Here is a 16,469-nt window from a genome sequence, read left to right as displayed (position 1 = left end):
CCCAGTCAGTGTTTCTGCAGGAAAGATGCATTTTTGAATCATGTGAAACAGCTGAGATAAAACTAGTTATGTTAACTTCTTCTGATCTTGAGGAATGGGAGACATTCCCAGGAAGGCAGAGGAAGCATTTAAATTTGACATTGTAGACTGACAAAGCTATCACCTTCATATAGAAATGTGTAAAAAAGGAAAGCCTTCCACGCAAGAAGTGGGCTGGATGGGAGGGGGTAAGAGATGATAAAGAAGTGGAGGAAATAGCCCTGCCTCTTGCATCTTTGGAGGTCTTCATTCCCTCTTCCTCTGTCTTGCCTGCCTTTGCCTCTACCACCCTCACAGGCCTGTTTCTTCTCAAATATCCCTTTTATAAATGGTCTGCCTTGGATTGTTTCCTACAGAGGAGCCATTACTTAGCAGACTAGCTCCTACTACACTTTGGGATAGGTTGATGAGATAATTGCTTAACAGAATCCTTGATCTTGCCTTTTTTTTCTAGTTTCTTTATAATTTCCTGAGAAAGGGGAATCAGATATTAAGTTCTTGTCCAAGGGAGCAAGAAGCAATTGTCCCGTGACATCCTCTGACAAATCCTTAACTCTAAGCCATTTATGCTTTCTAATCATCTTGCTTGTACTGCACATTTACTACAGGTATCAATGACATCATTCCCACATTTGCTTACATATTTACTCACCTTAGAAGCTATTTTGGTGAGACATGCTATTCTTTTTTTTCATAATTTCATCTTTTATATCAGAAATAATGTCTGTAAACTGTGTGAGAATGTCCCCCTGATATATTTCTGACACTTGACTGCTCTACAGGTCACAGCAGTTAAAGCGCACTCCTTTTTCAAAAATCTCCTCCCCTGCTCTCCCTGTTGTTAGGAAAAGTACTGATCCATGGATTAAGATTTCAGTCTATGGTGGCACCCATGGACACCAATGCAAGTGCAGTACAGGGTTTTAATACATGGATGATTCTTCAACTTTGTAAACTACGACAGGCTTCTTGGAGTTTGACATTGAGAATCTAACTCAAAAAAGCTACTTTGAAGGAATCTTCAAATGCCTGGAATATAGAAGGCACTGCTGTGGGCATCATTGATTTCAATGGTCTAAGTACTTTATGTGGGAGATGAAGACCTATTTGGCTTCCCTACTTAAACTATTTGTTCCCTCTTTAAATTTAGCATATCCCCAAATGAGACAGCCCCTGTGAGGGAGCCCAAACAGATTGCTTCATTATCAATTGTAGTACAGCCAGAGTACAGGAGATTTAGCTCAAGTAGGCCAAATCCTCCTCATTCAACTTGGTACATGAGGAATCAAGATGGGAGATGTTTTATTCTTCTCAAAGAAGGAGCTGCTCCCAGTGTTGAAGGTAAGTATACCTGTGACATGATCCCATGTCTGGTGGCCATATACTCTTCAGCATACATGCAACAATCAAAGGCAGCAAAGGCTAAGGTTATTAAGAAAGAAAGTAAAGTCTGTTTATCCTGCCCATAAAAAAGGATGACGCAAAGCTGCAAAGAAGTTTATTTATTTATTTAGTTATTTCCAGTTGTATGACCGGGGAGGTCCACTGGGCTCAAAGAGTACATTTTCAGTGGAGGCCCGGGGAGAAAAGCTCCAATAATACATAGTACAAGCTCCATAATTAAATGTACAATACATAGTGGAAACAGAAACAAACAGCAAATTTTACATACAAAATAGCAAAAACTAAACAAAAGTTTAACAGCAGCATGGAGAAGGATGTAAAGCATATTTACATGTTTAGTGGTTGAGAACAGTAGTACAAGGTTAAATTAATACAGAGGTTTAAATCATGTGAGAATGATATAGAAGTAGCATTAGCATGGATGAGTTCTTTATGCATGAATATTAGAATAAATTAAAGGTTTAGCTGAGCCTTCTGGAGCTTCTCCTATCTAGATGCTTGAAAAATCCAAATAGAGAATCCATTCAGTGGCACAATCTGTAATAACAAAGAACATATTCACAGGTGCCTGAACACTAGCACCAATCCCAGAGGCCTTGATCACTTTGCCTGAGGGAAAAGTACTAACAATAGCTATTATCCCACTGTCTGCCTTTAAAAGGGTTCGGATAGACAGTGATGCAAAAACTGAAGCACATGGGATTAGGGAAACAAACCAACATCTTCCAGGACCAGTGTCTTCAGGCCTGTGCAGGACTGATGGGATTTCTAAGGCCTTGCTGTTTCTGCCTGCATGCTTTTTAACCACAATCTTTTTAGCTCTCTCCATTTATATGCCTTTTTTTCTTCTGTGGGGGCCTGGTTCACAGGTTAACCTTAAAGAGTTCTTCTAAAATGGCAGGTGCTCTGGGTCAGGTCACTAGCTTCTTCTGCTTGAGTAAGGCCTTGAGGTTTTTGTCCCAAGTGTTTTTAAAGGTTATGCAATGCACACAAAAAGGGATGTCATATTCTTCCCTAGGCAGAAAAATGACTATAGGTAAAAATTTGGGTGTAAAGTGCCTTCTGCAGGAAAACTTCTTATTTCATTTTTTGAGGGATGTCATGGACCTTGGAGCACGGCAATTCAAACAAATTCAGTTCATGATTCACCAACAGGTAACAAAACAATGAAATCTCAATAATGCAGTTAAGAAAGAAAATATTCCCAAATTGCTCTGGAGGAGAACAAAGGACAGATACATGGAACAGTGATCATTTCTTGCAGCAAATAAAAATGAATATGGTGCAGGTTGCTTCCTTTGTTTAGCTGTGCAACCTAATATTTCAGGTTAAGGCAGATGACCAGCTCTACAATGGGAGCATCTGAAAGCTCTGGAAGGCAGATGCCTGCCTATGGCTTATTCTTCCCATGGATAAGGAATTGCACTGCATTAGTAATTCCTATAATGAACATTTATTAGATACGAAAATTTAGCTGGCAAAGGAATTGCTCATTCTGTGCATGCATGCCAATCCTTCTGAACATCTCACACCACTTACTCAGCTAACCAAATTACTAAAGCAGCATGTTGTTAAATATTTACTTGGCTTGTCTTTTTTTCTACCAGATGCTTTCCTTGACTGTTTGGGGAGCATATGAGGAATAGTACCTTGCTAAAGGACTCCTCACTGAGAAGATTTTACATTCTTTTTCTGGATGATTTTGTTCTTCCATCCTTCACATCATGGCAGTGGGAGCTCTTATCTGCTCTCACCACCGAGCAGAAACTGAGAATTAGCATCACAGCTTTGAAAAGGCAGATGGGTATAATGGCCTTCCTTCCAAACTATAAAGCCCTAGTTACTGTGGTTCTAAAAGCTACTATGATCTTGCCTGACCCTGAAGGCTACCAACCAATTTCCAGACGCCATAGTAACTACAAAGTGCCTGCATCTATTTGGGCCTGTAGACTGCATTTTTTCATGAAGAACCTTATTCTCCCAGACCAGGATGAGTTTACCCTTACAGACAACCTAAGGACTGCATATGTAATCCTCAAATCCTCATTGATGAAGCCTCATTCTGACCATTCTGACAAACTATCCAAGCAATGCCTGACAGCAGTCCTGGAAATGTTTGTCACCCCTAATAAAATCAACAGAGTCATTAAGCAGCTGTATGGAAGTGTTTCTGTTTGTCCTGCTGATGAAGGCTTTGGTAGAAAAGAATAGGACACATTTGACCCACTTGGAGCAACATGTGAGTGTTACATTCCTGTCAACTATAAAACTGTTTGCCAGTAATACTCTTGTTACTATTTTGAAGCTTGTTAATGAGGTACTCAGGGATATTTGGGATTTATCACAGCTCTTTGGTAAGCAATCAGACTTTAAGGTAAGTGTCAATGAATCATGTCGTGTACATTGGGGTCCTCGTCCCATTAACTGGAATAGAATTTTTCCCAGCCCACTGGTCCCAAACCTCTCTAAAGTACTTAGCTGGCAAACTGTGTTATCAGTGGGGACAAGCACATGGCTACCTTCAGAGTGAGTCATATATTACAGACCCACATCCATACCATAAACCAGTGTGTTCAACAATGGCCAAATGGAGCAATATCACTTAAACCTGACAGACCCTTCTAAGACCCCCCACCACAATTGAACCCAGTTCCTTAACCTTCCATTGAGTTGTATAACTGGGTAAAAGCCATAATGAAAATGTTTGCAATCTGAAAGCCAATTAGCTCTAGAGAAAATTTGTTGTATTACCGAAGTTGCTAATTCCTCTGTTGGTCATTATGGTGCATTATCGTCTGGGATAGTGACCAAATGAGTTCATAATATTACTGGATAGTGTCTAGACCATAAGTAAGCATAGCCTTAATGGACAGAAGTAAGTATAGTAGGAGTGGGGGAGGGTCACAATTTCTGTATGTGAAGCTTTGTACATTGGCTTCCAAATTACAAACATTTTCATTACGGCTTTTACCCAGTTATACAACTGAATGGCAGGGTCTTCCAGGTTTATGTGATACTGGGTTTTAATGGAATTGGTGAAAGAGCTAGGCTGGCTCTGTCTTGGACTTTGGATAAGTCACCCTTGCTCAGAGATGTTTTGCTTGAAATATGATCCTAATTCAGTGAATATCACTTGAACACAGGACAGATAACCAGGCTGTGCTCTAACATAGACATAAATCTCAACTTTACCTCTGCTCTTTCTTGCAATGAATCTTTTGCTACACTTATTTGGGTACACTAAAAATGACTGCATTAATCCCACCCACATGTCCCTATGACATCCGCTAATAATGGTACTCAGCAATTTTCTCTCTCTCTTCTCTGTTAATGATATCCTTTGCTGTACTGTAATTCTTTATGGTTTGGGTTAATTACAAGTGCCTGAGACACCAATACGTTATCACCTTGTACTGCTCCCATTCTCCTCAACATGTTACTGTATACTTTGTTTATGCTTTATCTGTTCACTGTATCTCCTAGACTATGGCTGAAATGAGTCCCACGAGGCTCAGACCACTACCCCAGCTAATAAACTTAATAAAATAACAAAAAAAATTGTTCTTCGAGTTCCACTGAGACGTTCCTCCTTTATTAGCATGCTGAATGGCTCAAAAATCTAGGTGACTGGGTTAAGTGGATATTTAGATATGCTGCCCAGAAGCATTTATAGTTTTTATTCAGTGCTCTTTCAGTTTTCTGATGCAAGCTTTTTACCTTGCTGTGTTCTTATGTTCAGAAGATCGGGTCTATGTTAAATCATCAAACGCTTATAAAAGCAAACGATGATTTATCGAACCCACGTAAGCGAAAGCTTACAATCTCGAATGCTTAGAACAGTGATTTTTTTCCAAGGGGAAAAAAAATTACTGTTCCACAAAACAAAAACAAAAAAATTTTAAAACCTTACAAAAAATGGGGCCCCCCCCAATGTGGGGGGCTGTGCTCCCCATGCCCCCTACTTAAATATACCAACTCTGAGATCGCACTGCAGTCATGAAAATGGCAAAGTAATGGAAGCAGCCAAGCGATTTCTTTCCCAGGGAAAGAATTTGCTTATATGCCGATTCACTATTTTGCCTTTTCGTGCTTTCAAGTTCAATCAAGATGCATTCAAAAGAATGTGTCTTCGATGATTTAATAGGAATCCCAGAATATCATATATCATATATGTAATGATGATGCATGCATGCATGCCTGCATGACTCCAGGCACCTATAATCCCTCCTGTTTCACAATTTTACCCTTCCTAATCCTGCCCAATCTTTATTTGCTGGTATATAATAAATGTTAAAAAATGAACATATATTTAAGTGGTAAATACATACACCAGCACATGCTAGCAATGACAGTGTAGTTTCAATCATATTAGGGGCAACAGAAGACTTTTAAGAAAGGTTTTCAAATTATTAGCATTAAAATACCCCTTTAAATGCGTCCAGAATAAAGAGAAATAGACAGAATTATAAAGTAATCATGCAAATGAACTATCTGTACTCTTTTCTACATAAAATTCAGTCTTGATACCTAAAGATTTTAATGGGGATACCAGCTAAGTCCTGAAGGATATCTGATTATTATTTTTAACTTATAGGGCTGCAAACTTATTCAGAAGAAACTCCTCTTCGCAATGGTAAAGATAATAAAACTCCACAATGCAATCCTTCGCTATGCTTCACGTTAAACAGGGAAACATTGTGTTACAGCACAGCGCATATTTACAAACTGCTATATTGCAGTAACCTTACCTTCTAGCCCAAATGCATCATCAGCACAATTGCTTATCCTGTCCTCTGCTTTCAGGGATACCCAGCAAGTCATGTCTGTACAATACTTACAGAAATATGGAAATCGTGCTTATGCTTTCTGATATTTGTGAATGCACAATACCTCTCAGACCTTAGCATTTGTCCAAGTGCTAAGTATGGGTATCAAATAGCATCATACAATAGCTGTCTGGTGGCATAGAGGGATATAGCCCTGACTATGGTCCATGTGGCCTGGGTTTGATTAGTGGCTTGGGAGATGATGGAGAGGGTTCTCCTCTAGAAAAAAGTAGGTCATTGTTCCTATCTACTCATCCCTCATCAGACCCATTATAGAATACAATGCCCTGTTTGGCATGTATCTCACAAGACACCTACAACAATTGGAAAGGCCACAGAAATACCTCAGTAAGACGATTAACGGCCTCAAACAGATGCCATACGCAGACCATCTCAAAAAACTCCAGCTCTACTCTATCGCATATTGCCTACTCAGAGGTGATCTCTGCCTAACATACAAAGCTATGTCAAACCCAGAGCTGTTGGACATGCTGCACTTAAAGAAATCCCAATCTCGCCAAACCACATGCTCCAGGGACCTAAATCTTGTCATCACAATAAACAGAACATGCTCAAGGGATAGATTCCTGTCCCAGACACTTCCCATACTCTGGAACAAACTACCCATTCATGTCAAGCAAAGCTCCTCATTGGCCCTCTTTAAGAAAAATCTTGACGACTGGATAGGAAATAGAAAATTCACCCCAGGGATCAATTCTCTGGCCCTGCTTGACAGGGGCACAGGAAAATAATTATCTTGTGTGGCGAAAGTCAGGGAACCTTTTTGGCTAGGCTTATATAGGCCCAAGGGCCGATAGCCTAGTACCTACCTATGAACCTATGAGAGGCAGGGTAGGATGTAAGTGACCATCTTGGGTGGGAGGGTGCTTGTCACTGATGCTCCCTAAGGGGAAATATGGTCCAAAGAGGGGAGTTGACCTCAGATGTAATCAAGCACTGTTGGGGGGAAGGACATATAAAAGAAATGCCTCACTGGCAGTAGCGCAGACTGATGGGCCCCTAGGACACCATTAGGACCCAGAACTAGCCTCAGTAATACAAGTAAGTCCAGAGTGGGTAGGAGGATGGATGTGGGGCATTGGGAACTGGGCATGTAAGATGAGGTCCAAATAAATAACGTCATGAAATAATCTGTACTTCACACCATTTACTGATATCGAAGTAGATATGCAAATACTGCTAATATTCATGACTGTATTAAAGGCTGCTACTATAACCAATCAATTTAACAGAATTGGCTATGAAATTTATGCAAAAAAGCTGCTATAAGGATTAAGAACACATAGTGTTTAAGTTATGAACCTGAGGTGGGGTACCCTCAAAAAAGTGCTCATAGCATTAAAAGGTTCTGAGTGTTGTAAGTGGCATACCAATGATGAAAAGGTAGCGCAAGTGAAAGGCTGATTGAATGTGATTTTTCTCTTTTTCCTGTGGAAGTCTCATAAAAACATAGTATGTACATGAGTTTGACGAAAAGGAATACAGAAAGATTTGAGTTAAATATATATATATATATTGACTATGGTTTGTATTAAAACAAATACAAGCTTATGCCTAACTTGGTAGTCAAAAGGCACTACGCTGGCATATCTGCCTTGAATTAGCTCACCTTAAGACTCAGATGCAGTACCTCTTCTGACAGGATAAATCTTGCAAGGTACAAAGAGTTAAAGAAGTTGCTCAAAGAATCATAAATGGTTACCTGGTAAGAAATAAGAGAACTTACAGAAACAGGGAATAAAAACATTCAACAAATAGCACCTTTAAAAGAAAATATCAGAATTTAAACAGAATATGTTAAAACGAGGAATTTAATGAATGGGTAGCAGAAATCATTTGAGAGTTATTAGAGAAGATATAAATTTCCTCAAAGAGATAGCTAGAAGTGGGATACAATGAAAATGGAGTTTAAAATAGGGTAGAAATAAAAGATAAAAATGATATGGTTAAGAAGTAATCAGAATTATTTAGATGGGCTGACAAAGGTTAAAGCACTGCAGAGTTAAGGGGAAACGTTTAGCACAGGAAGATCAAATGCAGAGTACTAAAGGGAAAAAAAGGGAGTATTTGGATAATATGCATGAGTTTAGAAAGACCGCTGTTAAACAACTATTTTGATAATAACTGTAGAGAACAAACATTTTTGGCACAACAGCTTGGGCAACAGAAAGGGTTGTCACCAATTTTGGGAGCCTATGACAAGAAAAATAACCAGAGATCTCACAGAGATATTAGAGATATTTCAGAAATGTTATGAAAATTTGTATAAAGCAGAAAACAAAAAAGCACAAATATGAATATTTATGGAATATTTAATTATGCCACGGTTAAAGGAAGATGAAGTTCAACAAGAAATAGTTAAGATAGGAGATGAAATAAAAATGGTGATGTATAATCAGTCTGCAGTGAGGTCTCCAGGAACCGATGGCATGCCTGTGAAAGTCTGGAAGTTAGGAGAGAAGAAAGTGATAAAGACCTGGAAAGTTTTGTTTAATAGTATTTTAGAAGGAGGGGAAGCACCAAACATCTTAGAAGAAAGCTGTTGTGGTTCTTTACCCAAAGAGGGTAAATATCCATTAGACCTAAGTGTTTATGTCTATACTTGCAAAGAGAATGGCAAAGGTATTGCCAAAAATGACAGATATGGATCAGTGTGGTTTTTGGGGGGGTGCAAACATTTGGCAACATTAATAGAACAATGATTATCCAATGGAAAGTAGAATGTAAGAAAATTCCACTGTTGTTGGTAGGTGTTGATGCAGAGAAAGCATTTGATAGAGTAAGCTGGAATTTTTTTTTTAAGTAGGGCAATGAAAGCATTTGGATTCCCTGACACAATAATAGGGTTAAATAGTAGGATATATGAATGGTATGAGGTAAGAATTAAGGTGTGAGGGTTCCTCCCTGATAAGCTGTGTTTGATCAGTGAAACTAGGCAGGGGGTATCCTCTTTCCCCTTTGTTATTTTCTTTATATTTAGAGCCATTGGCAAAAAATAAATAAATCAATAAGGAACTCAGAAATTGAAGGATATAACTGGTATGAGCCACTCAGGTTGTGTAAAGGGATAAAACCATAGCAATGGCCCAGATGACATGGATTTAATTAGTGGCTCAGGCAAGTCAAGGAGTGGCAGGAGGGACAGATGTGACTATCCCAGATGGGAGGGTGTTCATTGATGATGCTACCTTATGGGAGGTGTGGACCAAAGAGGGGAGATGCCTTTGGATGTATTCAATGATCATGAGGGGCAGGGAGTGGATAAGGCATATAAAGAATCCCCCCAAAATAGATGCAGAAATGGCTAAACCCCCCAGGATACCCTAAGAATCCATGACCAACTCCAGCAATAGGGGAAACAGGGGTAGCTGGTAGACCTGGTGTGGACATGAGGCACTGTGGATTGGCCTGGACCCAAGGAAGGACCAACAAAAAAAAGGATATAATTGGTCTGTCAGGAAAAGCTGTCTTTATTTGCAGATGATATTATTCTGCACTTCATAAATCTAACATTTTGAGACAGTTTCAAGTCTTTTCAGGATATAAAATTAATGAAGATAAAACAAAAACTATAGTGGTAAATTATGTGCCCACACATGAATTGCTTCAGCAATACACACATTTATGGGAACACAATAAAATGAAGTATTTATTGCACGTGTATGGGTTAAAAAGGATTCTATTATGGCCGCTAATGATATGTGGGAAAAGACTAAACAAAAGATAATGCAAAAACTGAGGAACCAGAAGACTTTGTTTGTGGATATGGATGGTAAAATACAAGAAGTGAAAATGTTTTAGTCCTTTTAGTTTTATATATAACCAAAGGAAAAGTTGTGGACAATGATTAAGAGTTAAAGGGATTTATTTGGGAGGGGAACAGTGTGAGAGTTAAGTGGGATAAGGTGACCTCCCTATAGTTTAAGGTGGTTGAGGATTATCTAATTTGCATGGATCAAAGTGGACAGGTATGATGATAAAGCTGGTGGTGAGTTCAATAATTAAGGAGAGAGAGTAGAACGTTAGATGCAGACCATTATAGAGAAAAGCAGCAGCCATACAGAATAGTATATACATAACGCTGCAGAAAGTGTTCTAAGAAGTAAGTCAATGCAGGAATTCAGAAAGGAGATTTTGCCAATAGGGTGACTGCAAGTAAGGGTACAGAAAATAGGCAAGAGGGGCTTGAATCTACTGCTGAAAACTAGCAAAGGAACCAATGTATTAGAAATAAATAACTATAAAGGAAAAGGCACTCAAGTGGATAAGGCCAAGCAGAAGTTTGGACTGCAAGTTGGACTGCCTTTGCTACCAGGGACTGATATCAGAGTATAAGCAAAGAGAAAGGGTTAGGGGAGTCCTAAGTGAAAGATCAGTTCTGGTAGAGTTTTTAACAGAATGCAGAATAGAAACAGCTGTTAAAAAGGGATTTTTACTAGGCCACATAAAATATTGCAGGGTATAAGAAACAATTAGAGGAGGCTAGAAAAAATTGGGAAGAGAGAGACTGGAAAGCAATTTACAAAGAAAGGATGGAAGGATGCTTTCCTCAGGTACATAGCAAATGCTTGAGGTGTAATGGGAAAGAGAGAGGTAACTGGGAACATGTTTTGCTGAGTATAATGACAGATATTAAAAATTCCCTACAGCGTACTCTGTCAGAAATATTGAGGAAGCAAATGGCTGTACCTAAGGAAACAATTCTTTTGAGCTGGGACATGGGATCTGAATTTCCTAGACATAGTAAGGCCTTATTAAGTTTAATGGTATTGACTGCCAAAAAAAAAAAATTACTAGAAAATCAAAATCTGTAACTGAAGTATTGACTTTTGTCAAAGAGATAATAAAACTCCACAATGCATGGAAAATTTAGAAAGGGGTGTTGCAACCTGCATAGAGGTAAATGGAAATAGTGGGAACAATACATGCAGAATAATGTTCAGGTGAGGAGTGAGGTTTAAAGGAGGGCAGGAACTGAGCAATTTATGTAACAAAGTCAACACCAGCTGTTATGAAGAAAGAAAATATGCAGATAAATGTAATGGATAATGCATGAAAAATGTTAATATGATTTGTTTTCTTTTCTATTAATATGTGTGTACCTATGTCTTAAATTATAATTCAATAACATTGTTTAAAATGTTTAAGCAGAATAATCACGTACATTCTCACTTCTTCCGGCAGCTTTTACACAGGACTTCTGAAATGAACTATACAAGGAATATAATGCACAACTTTTAAATAAGCTCTCACAACACTAAACCAATACACTAACACTTACATATATAAAAATTGATCTTAGCCAGTGCAAACCAAGGAAAAAACAGGTTTCATATTAATGTAAACAACAATCCCTGCATGAGCTGTTCTGGAGTAAAAGCTGCCTTCTAGTAAAGATTTCTTCTGCTGCCATCTTCTGGCTAACTACAAGACTGCAAGCACAAGAATGTGTTGTTAAAAGGTCGCAAATTTCCATTGTTATGTTTTAACAGATAAGTAGTAAAACCTTTCCTATGTAGCCTCAGTATACAGGAAAACAACAGCCTGATTTTTCAAAGACCTTTATTCTTCCATAAAACTGACAAAAGGAGTTTTACTAAGATTGCTGTTGTCAAATGAAGCAACCCCACATACAATCTGTTAAATTCAGATAAGTGTTTATTGCACACCTAAAAAGAGCCTACTTTGCATGGCTGAGGTACACACAATCTGCCTTCAGTGTACAGGTATCAGCCTGTATATTATTGCACTAAAGAGTACACTACTAAAGTAATCCATAAAAATCAGCTAAACCTAATTAACTCTGCATGTTTGCAAATATATTTCAAATGTTGCCTTCATTTTTTTGTATACAACATTATTAATCTTAAGTTTTTAAGTGTCTTCAAGTATACATTTCAGCATTCAGCTGTATGTTAAGAACTTAGGAAAGTTTTTTTTCCTTATCAAAAAACTTTCACGCTGAATGTTATGTTCTGTATCTGCTGTATTGTTACTATGTGTGACAACTCTCCAATGGCCCAGTAATCAAGGAGCCTCAATCTTCACCACTGGCAACAGTGGGGAACGTACACAATGGGAGGATTACAAGTACATACATATTAAAGTGCAATTTCCCTAAAGAGTCCACAGAGATCACAGTCAGTCTGGGGCTGGTTTCTCCTCTCACTCCAGATCCCTAATAAGACACCCACTGGCACAGCTATAGAACTGAGTCCTTAGCCAGGGTTCCTAGCCAAGTCCTCCCAACACTCTCTATGTCCAACCAGTGCATCGTGTTCCTGCCCAAGTAGCTACACACACACACACACACACACACACACACACACACACACACACACACACACACACACACACACACACACACTCTTTGAGATTTGATTTATACACAAACACACACCTGGGAAAGGCTGCCACAGGTTTACTAGCTATGCCCCCTTGTGCCCAGACTATAATATAGTTATCACTGCCATCAGAACCCCTTATCAGCTACTTTAAGGCCCTTACCAAAGGGTGTCCAATCCTACTGTGTAATGTTACGATTAATTCAAATGGTAGTCTGACCAAGAGCAAGGCTATTGGAGTGGCCTATACAGTGTCATCAAACAGATATGCAAGCACTCTAAGAGTTTAAATATGTCTCACAAGTATCAGCCACAAAGATAGGTTTAAATATATTTAATAATAAATAATAAAAGAACAATACTCAGTACACAAGCACAGTAACTTTAGAGTTCAAAATCACATGGAATATTTAAAACAACAGACAGTCTCAAATAAGTAAAGAAAACATCTAAACTAATCTTTACTATATTCCTATCCGAGTCTAAAAAGAGTTACTATGCCCTAAGAACTTACTTACAGAGCAAGGCAAGTGCTTATGAGTGGATATTTCAAGGTCAAAGACAAAATACAAAATGCACAGTCTCTCTCTGAAAGAGTTCTAAAATTAATATCACATTTTACTGCTGGGTTAGCTTGGATGACATCATTTTTGTCACCTGACTTCAGTTCCCAGACTAAAACAGAAACTAATAGTATTTAACATCTCTGTGTTAAAAATACATATCTCTCAGACGTTTGTAGATCTTGGAAGTTGTAAAACAATAAAACATTTTTACATTTGAAACCTAGTAATTATTTCTCTTTCAAGACAATACAAAAACTTCTAGCTCTAGACATTGTGTCTGCTACTGAACTGAAACTGAGAGATAACATCTTTGTTTTATGGACCAGTTATAAATTAACTTAACCTCAACTATTCTTAAGTTTTGCAAGTTAATCTTCTATGTCCCAGCAGGGATACATCTTAGCTCAGTACATACCATACAGTTCTGTATAAATCATATCAATATTCACAAATGACATAGAATTATTTACAAAATTCTAGGTAGCTGGGCTGGCAATATTTCCCTATATCACATTTCTTCCCCCCGAAAACTCAAGCTAGTTTTTCAAGTGACTCTTGAGAAATGTTGCTTGAGAGGGTTTACTATCTGGGGATACCTTACCCCATTCCCTGTCTTGAGATTCCAGCTGCCTTGGCATTGCTGACCCCAGTACAGTTCTGCACTGTCCTATCATATGCCTGCAACCCTAGCCTCCACTATAATAATTTGGGATTTGGATGGCTGGCTCCCTGTAGCCATAGATCTCTCTAAGACTCCTCCTGCCTTGTACTGCAGATACTTAGCACAAAGGTCTCCCTATCATGTTAAGGTTTCATTGTTAACATGGTACAGTTTGTGCCCCTGCCTCCTGCCTAGCCATTCTACCATGTAGTTAACATCACTGACTTTCCTTACCACTTTGTAGGGTCCCTCCCAAGCTGCCTGCAGCTTGTTGTGTCTGACAGGAATGAGAACCATTACCTGCTGCCCTATAGCATAATCTCTAGCTCTAGCATTCCTGTCATACCAGACCTTTTTGTGCTGTTGGGCTTCTGCCAGGTTCTCCTGGGCCAAGCCCATGAGTTCCCGCAGCCTTGTCCTGAGGTTTAGGACATATGCCACAACAGACTCCTTGTGGGATTCACACACACCCTGCCACTCATCTCGAATCAAATCTAGGGGTTCCCTCACTCTATGTCCATACAGTAACTCAAAGGGTGAAAACCCTGTTGATTCTTGGGGCATCTCTCTGTAAGCAAACAACAGATGGGGCAAATATTTGTCCTACACCCTCATAAACTGGTCTGCAAATGCCTGTAGCAATGTCTTGAGTGTAGAGTTTAACTTTTCAATAAGACCATTAGTCTGGGGATGGTAGGGGTGTTTTTTAGGTGCTGGACCTAGCAGTGCTTCCACAGACAAGCCAACAGGTCTGAGATGAAATTGGCACCTCTGGCAGTCAGTTTTTCTTTTGGAAAACCTACCCTGCTGAAAATTTCTAACAAAGCATTTGCCACCTTTTCTGCCTCAGTGGAGGACAGATCCACTGCCTCATGGTATCTGGTAAAATAATCTACTACCACTAGGATATACATTTTCCCTGTGGAATTCGGGGTACTCAGAGGCCCCACAATATCTATAACTACCATCTGAAATGGCTCCTCAATCACAGGCAAAGGAAACAAAGGAGCTTTAACCTTTTCTCCTGCCTTGCCTACCTTTTGGCAATGCTCACAGTTCCTGCAGTACCCTGTAACATCTCTGGAAATCCTAGGCCAATAAAAGTTCTGCATAATACATTTTTGTATGTCTTATGCCCATATGACCAGCAAAGGGAATATCATGAGCTATGGCTAGAAGTGCCAGACACTAGGCTCTGGGCACTACCAACTGCTGTGTTCTCTCGCCCTCTAGATCTCCCTCAGGGATCCACTCTCTGTACAGTAACCCTTTGTTCCAGTATACAGATTCCCCCTTCCCTTGAGAATCAGGTGCCTCCCTAGCTACCTGCCTCAGGTCTTGCAATGTAGGGTCTGAGAGCTGAGCCTGTCATAAGTCTCTCCATGAAACTCTTCCCAGCTCCCCTTCCACAGGAAGTCTGGCATCCTCTGACAGTGGTGCCTCATTGTCAGCCTGGATACTACTACTCACCTCTACCTTTGCAGTTACCCTGTGCAAGGGAAAATCAGTACCCACAAGTAGCTGTGGCTCACATTCAGTCTCACTGCTACAGCATAGCTCACTCCCTGAAGCAAGCACCTCAGCAGTCCTGGCTGCAAGTATGCAATCTATCTGGGTCTCCCCCAGGCTACCAGACCCACATGCATGTCTCCTAGCCTCACTGTATGTAACTGCATAAGTACATAGTACTGCCTCATCCAAATCCTTCCCTCTCAGGACATCTGCAGGATGGTAGTTCCATACCCCTGTTGTCTCAAGACAACCCACTGTTGGCATTTTGTCTTTCCCACTTACTGGCTCCCTCACCTTTGGTTCCCCCCCCCCCCTTGCCTCCATGGACACCTGTATGACACATGGCCCCACTGGTTGCATTCAAAACATTTAACCCTAGCTCCTGGACATGTACCTGGACTAGTGGCTTCCCCTGCTACTGGCGGATTCTGTTGGGGCAGTCTGTGCTGCCCACCATGGGTTCCTTTAGTCCCATGAACAGTACTGGGGTTCCATTTCCTCTGCAGAGCTGCCCTGCTGGCCAAGTATATGTCTCCCTTCTTCCCCAACTCCTCTGACGTAGCACACTGTTTATCAGCTAACCAGATCCTCATGTCCTCAGGCAAAGTGATAAGGGCTTGTTCCCATTACCAAAAGGTCTGCCAGTCCTTTAAATGTGATGACCTGACATCCACTCACCCAGCTATGAAAATAAGTGCTCAGTTCAACAACATATTACATACATTTTCATCTGCCTTGCATCTATGCTCACAAAACTTTTTCCTATACATTTCAGGTGTTAGCTTAAAACATTCTAATAAATATCTTTTTACAGCAGTATAATCAAAACAGTCAGTGTCATGCATTTTTGCTAAAGAAGTTACAGCTTTACCATGGAGTAAGGGGGTCAGGAACCATACCCAGAGCCCTTGGTCAACTTCATACTGTTTACATACCCGCTCAAACATATGAATGAAGCTATCAAAATTATCCCCCTCTTTAAACCGTGGAAGAAAATTACTGACCTTTTGTGCTTCTGGGGTCCGATTACTCCCTTCCCCATTACCTCTGTGACTATGGCAAAGAGTCAGCATTTCCCTCTCATGCCTCCTCTGCC

The sequence above is a fragment of the Protopterus annectens genome, chromosome 6.part1 (assembly GCF_019279795.1).
Source record: "Protopterus annectens isolate FY-2018-M chromosome 6.part1, PAN1.0, whole genome shotgun sequence".
NCBI lineage: Eukaryota > Metazoa > Chordata > Ceratodontiformes > Protopteridae > Protopterus > Protopterus annectens.
This window is presented reverse-complemented; position numbering follows the sequence as displayed.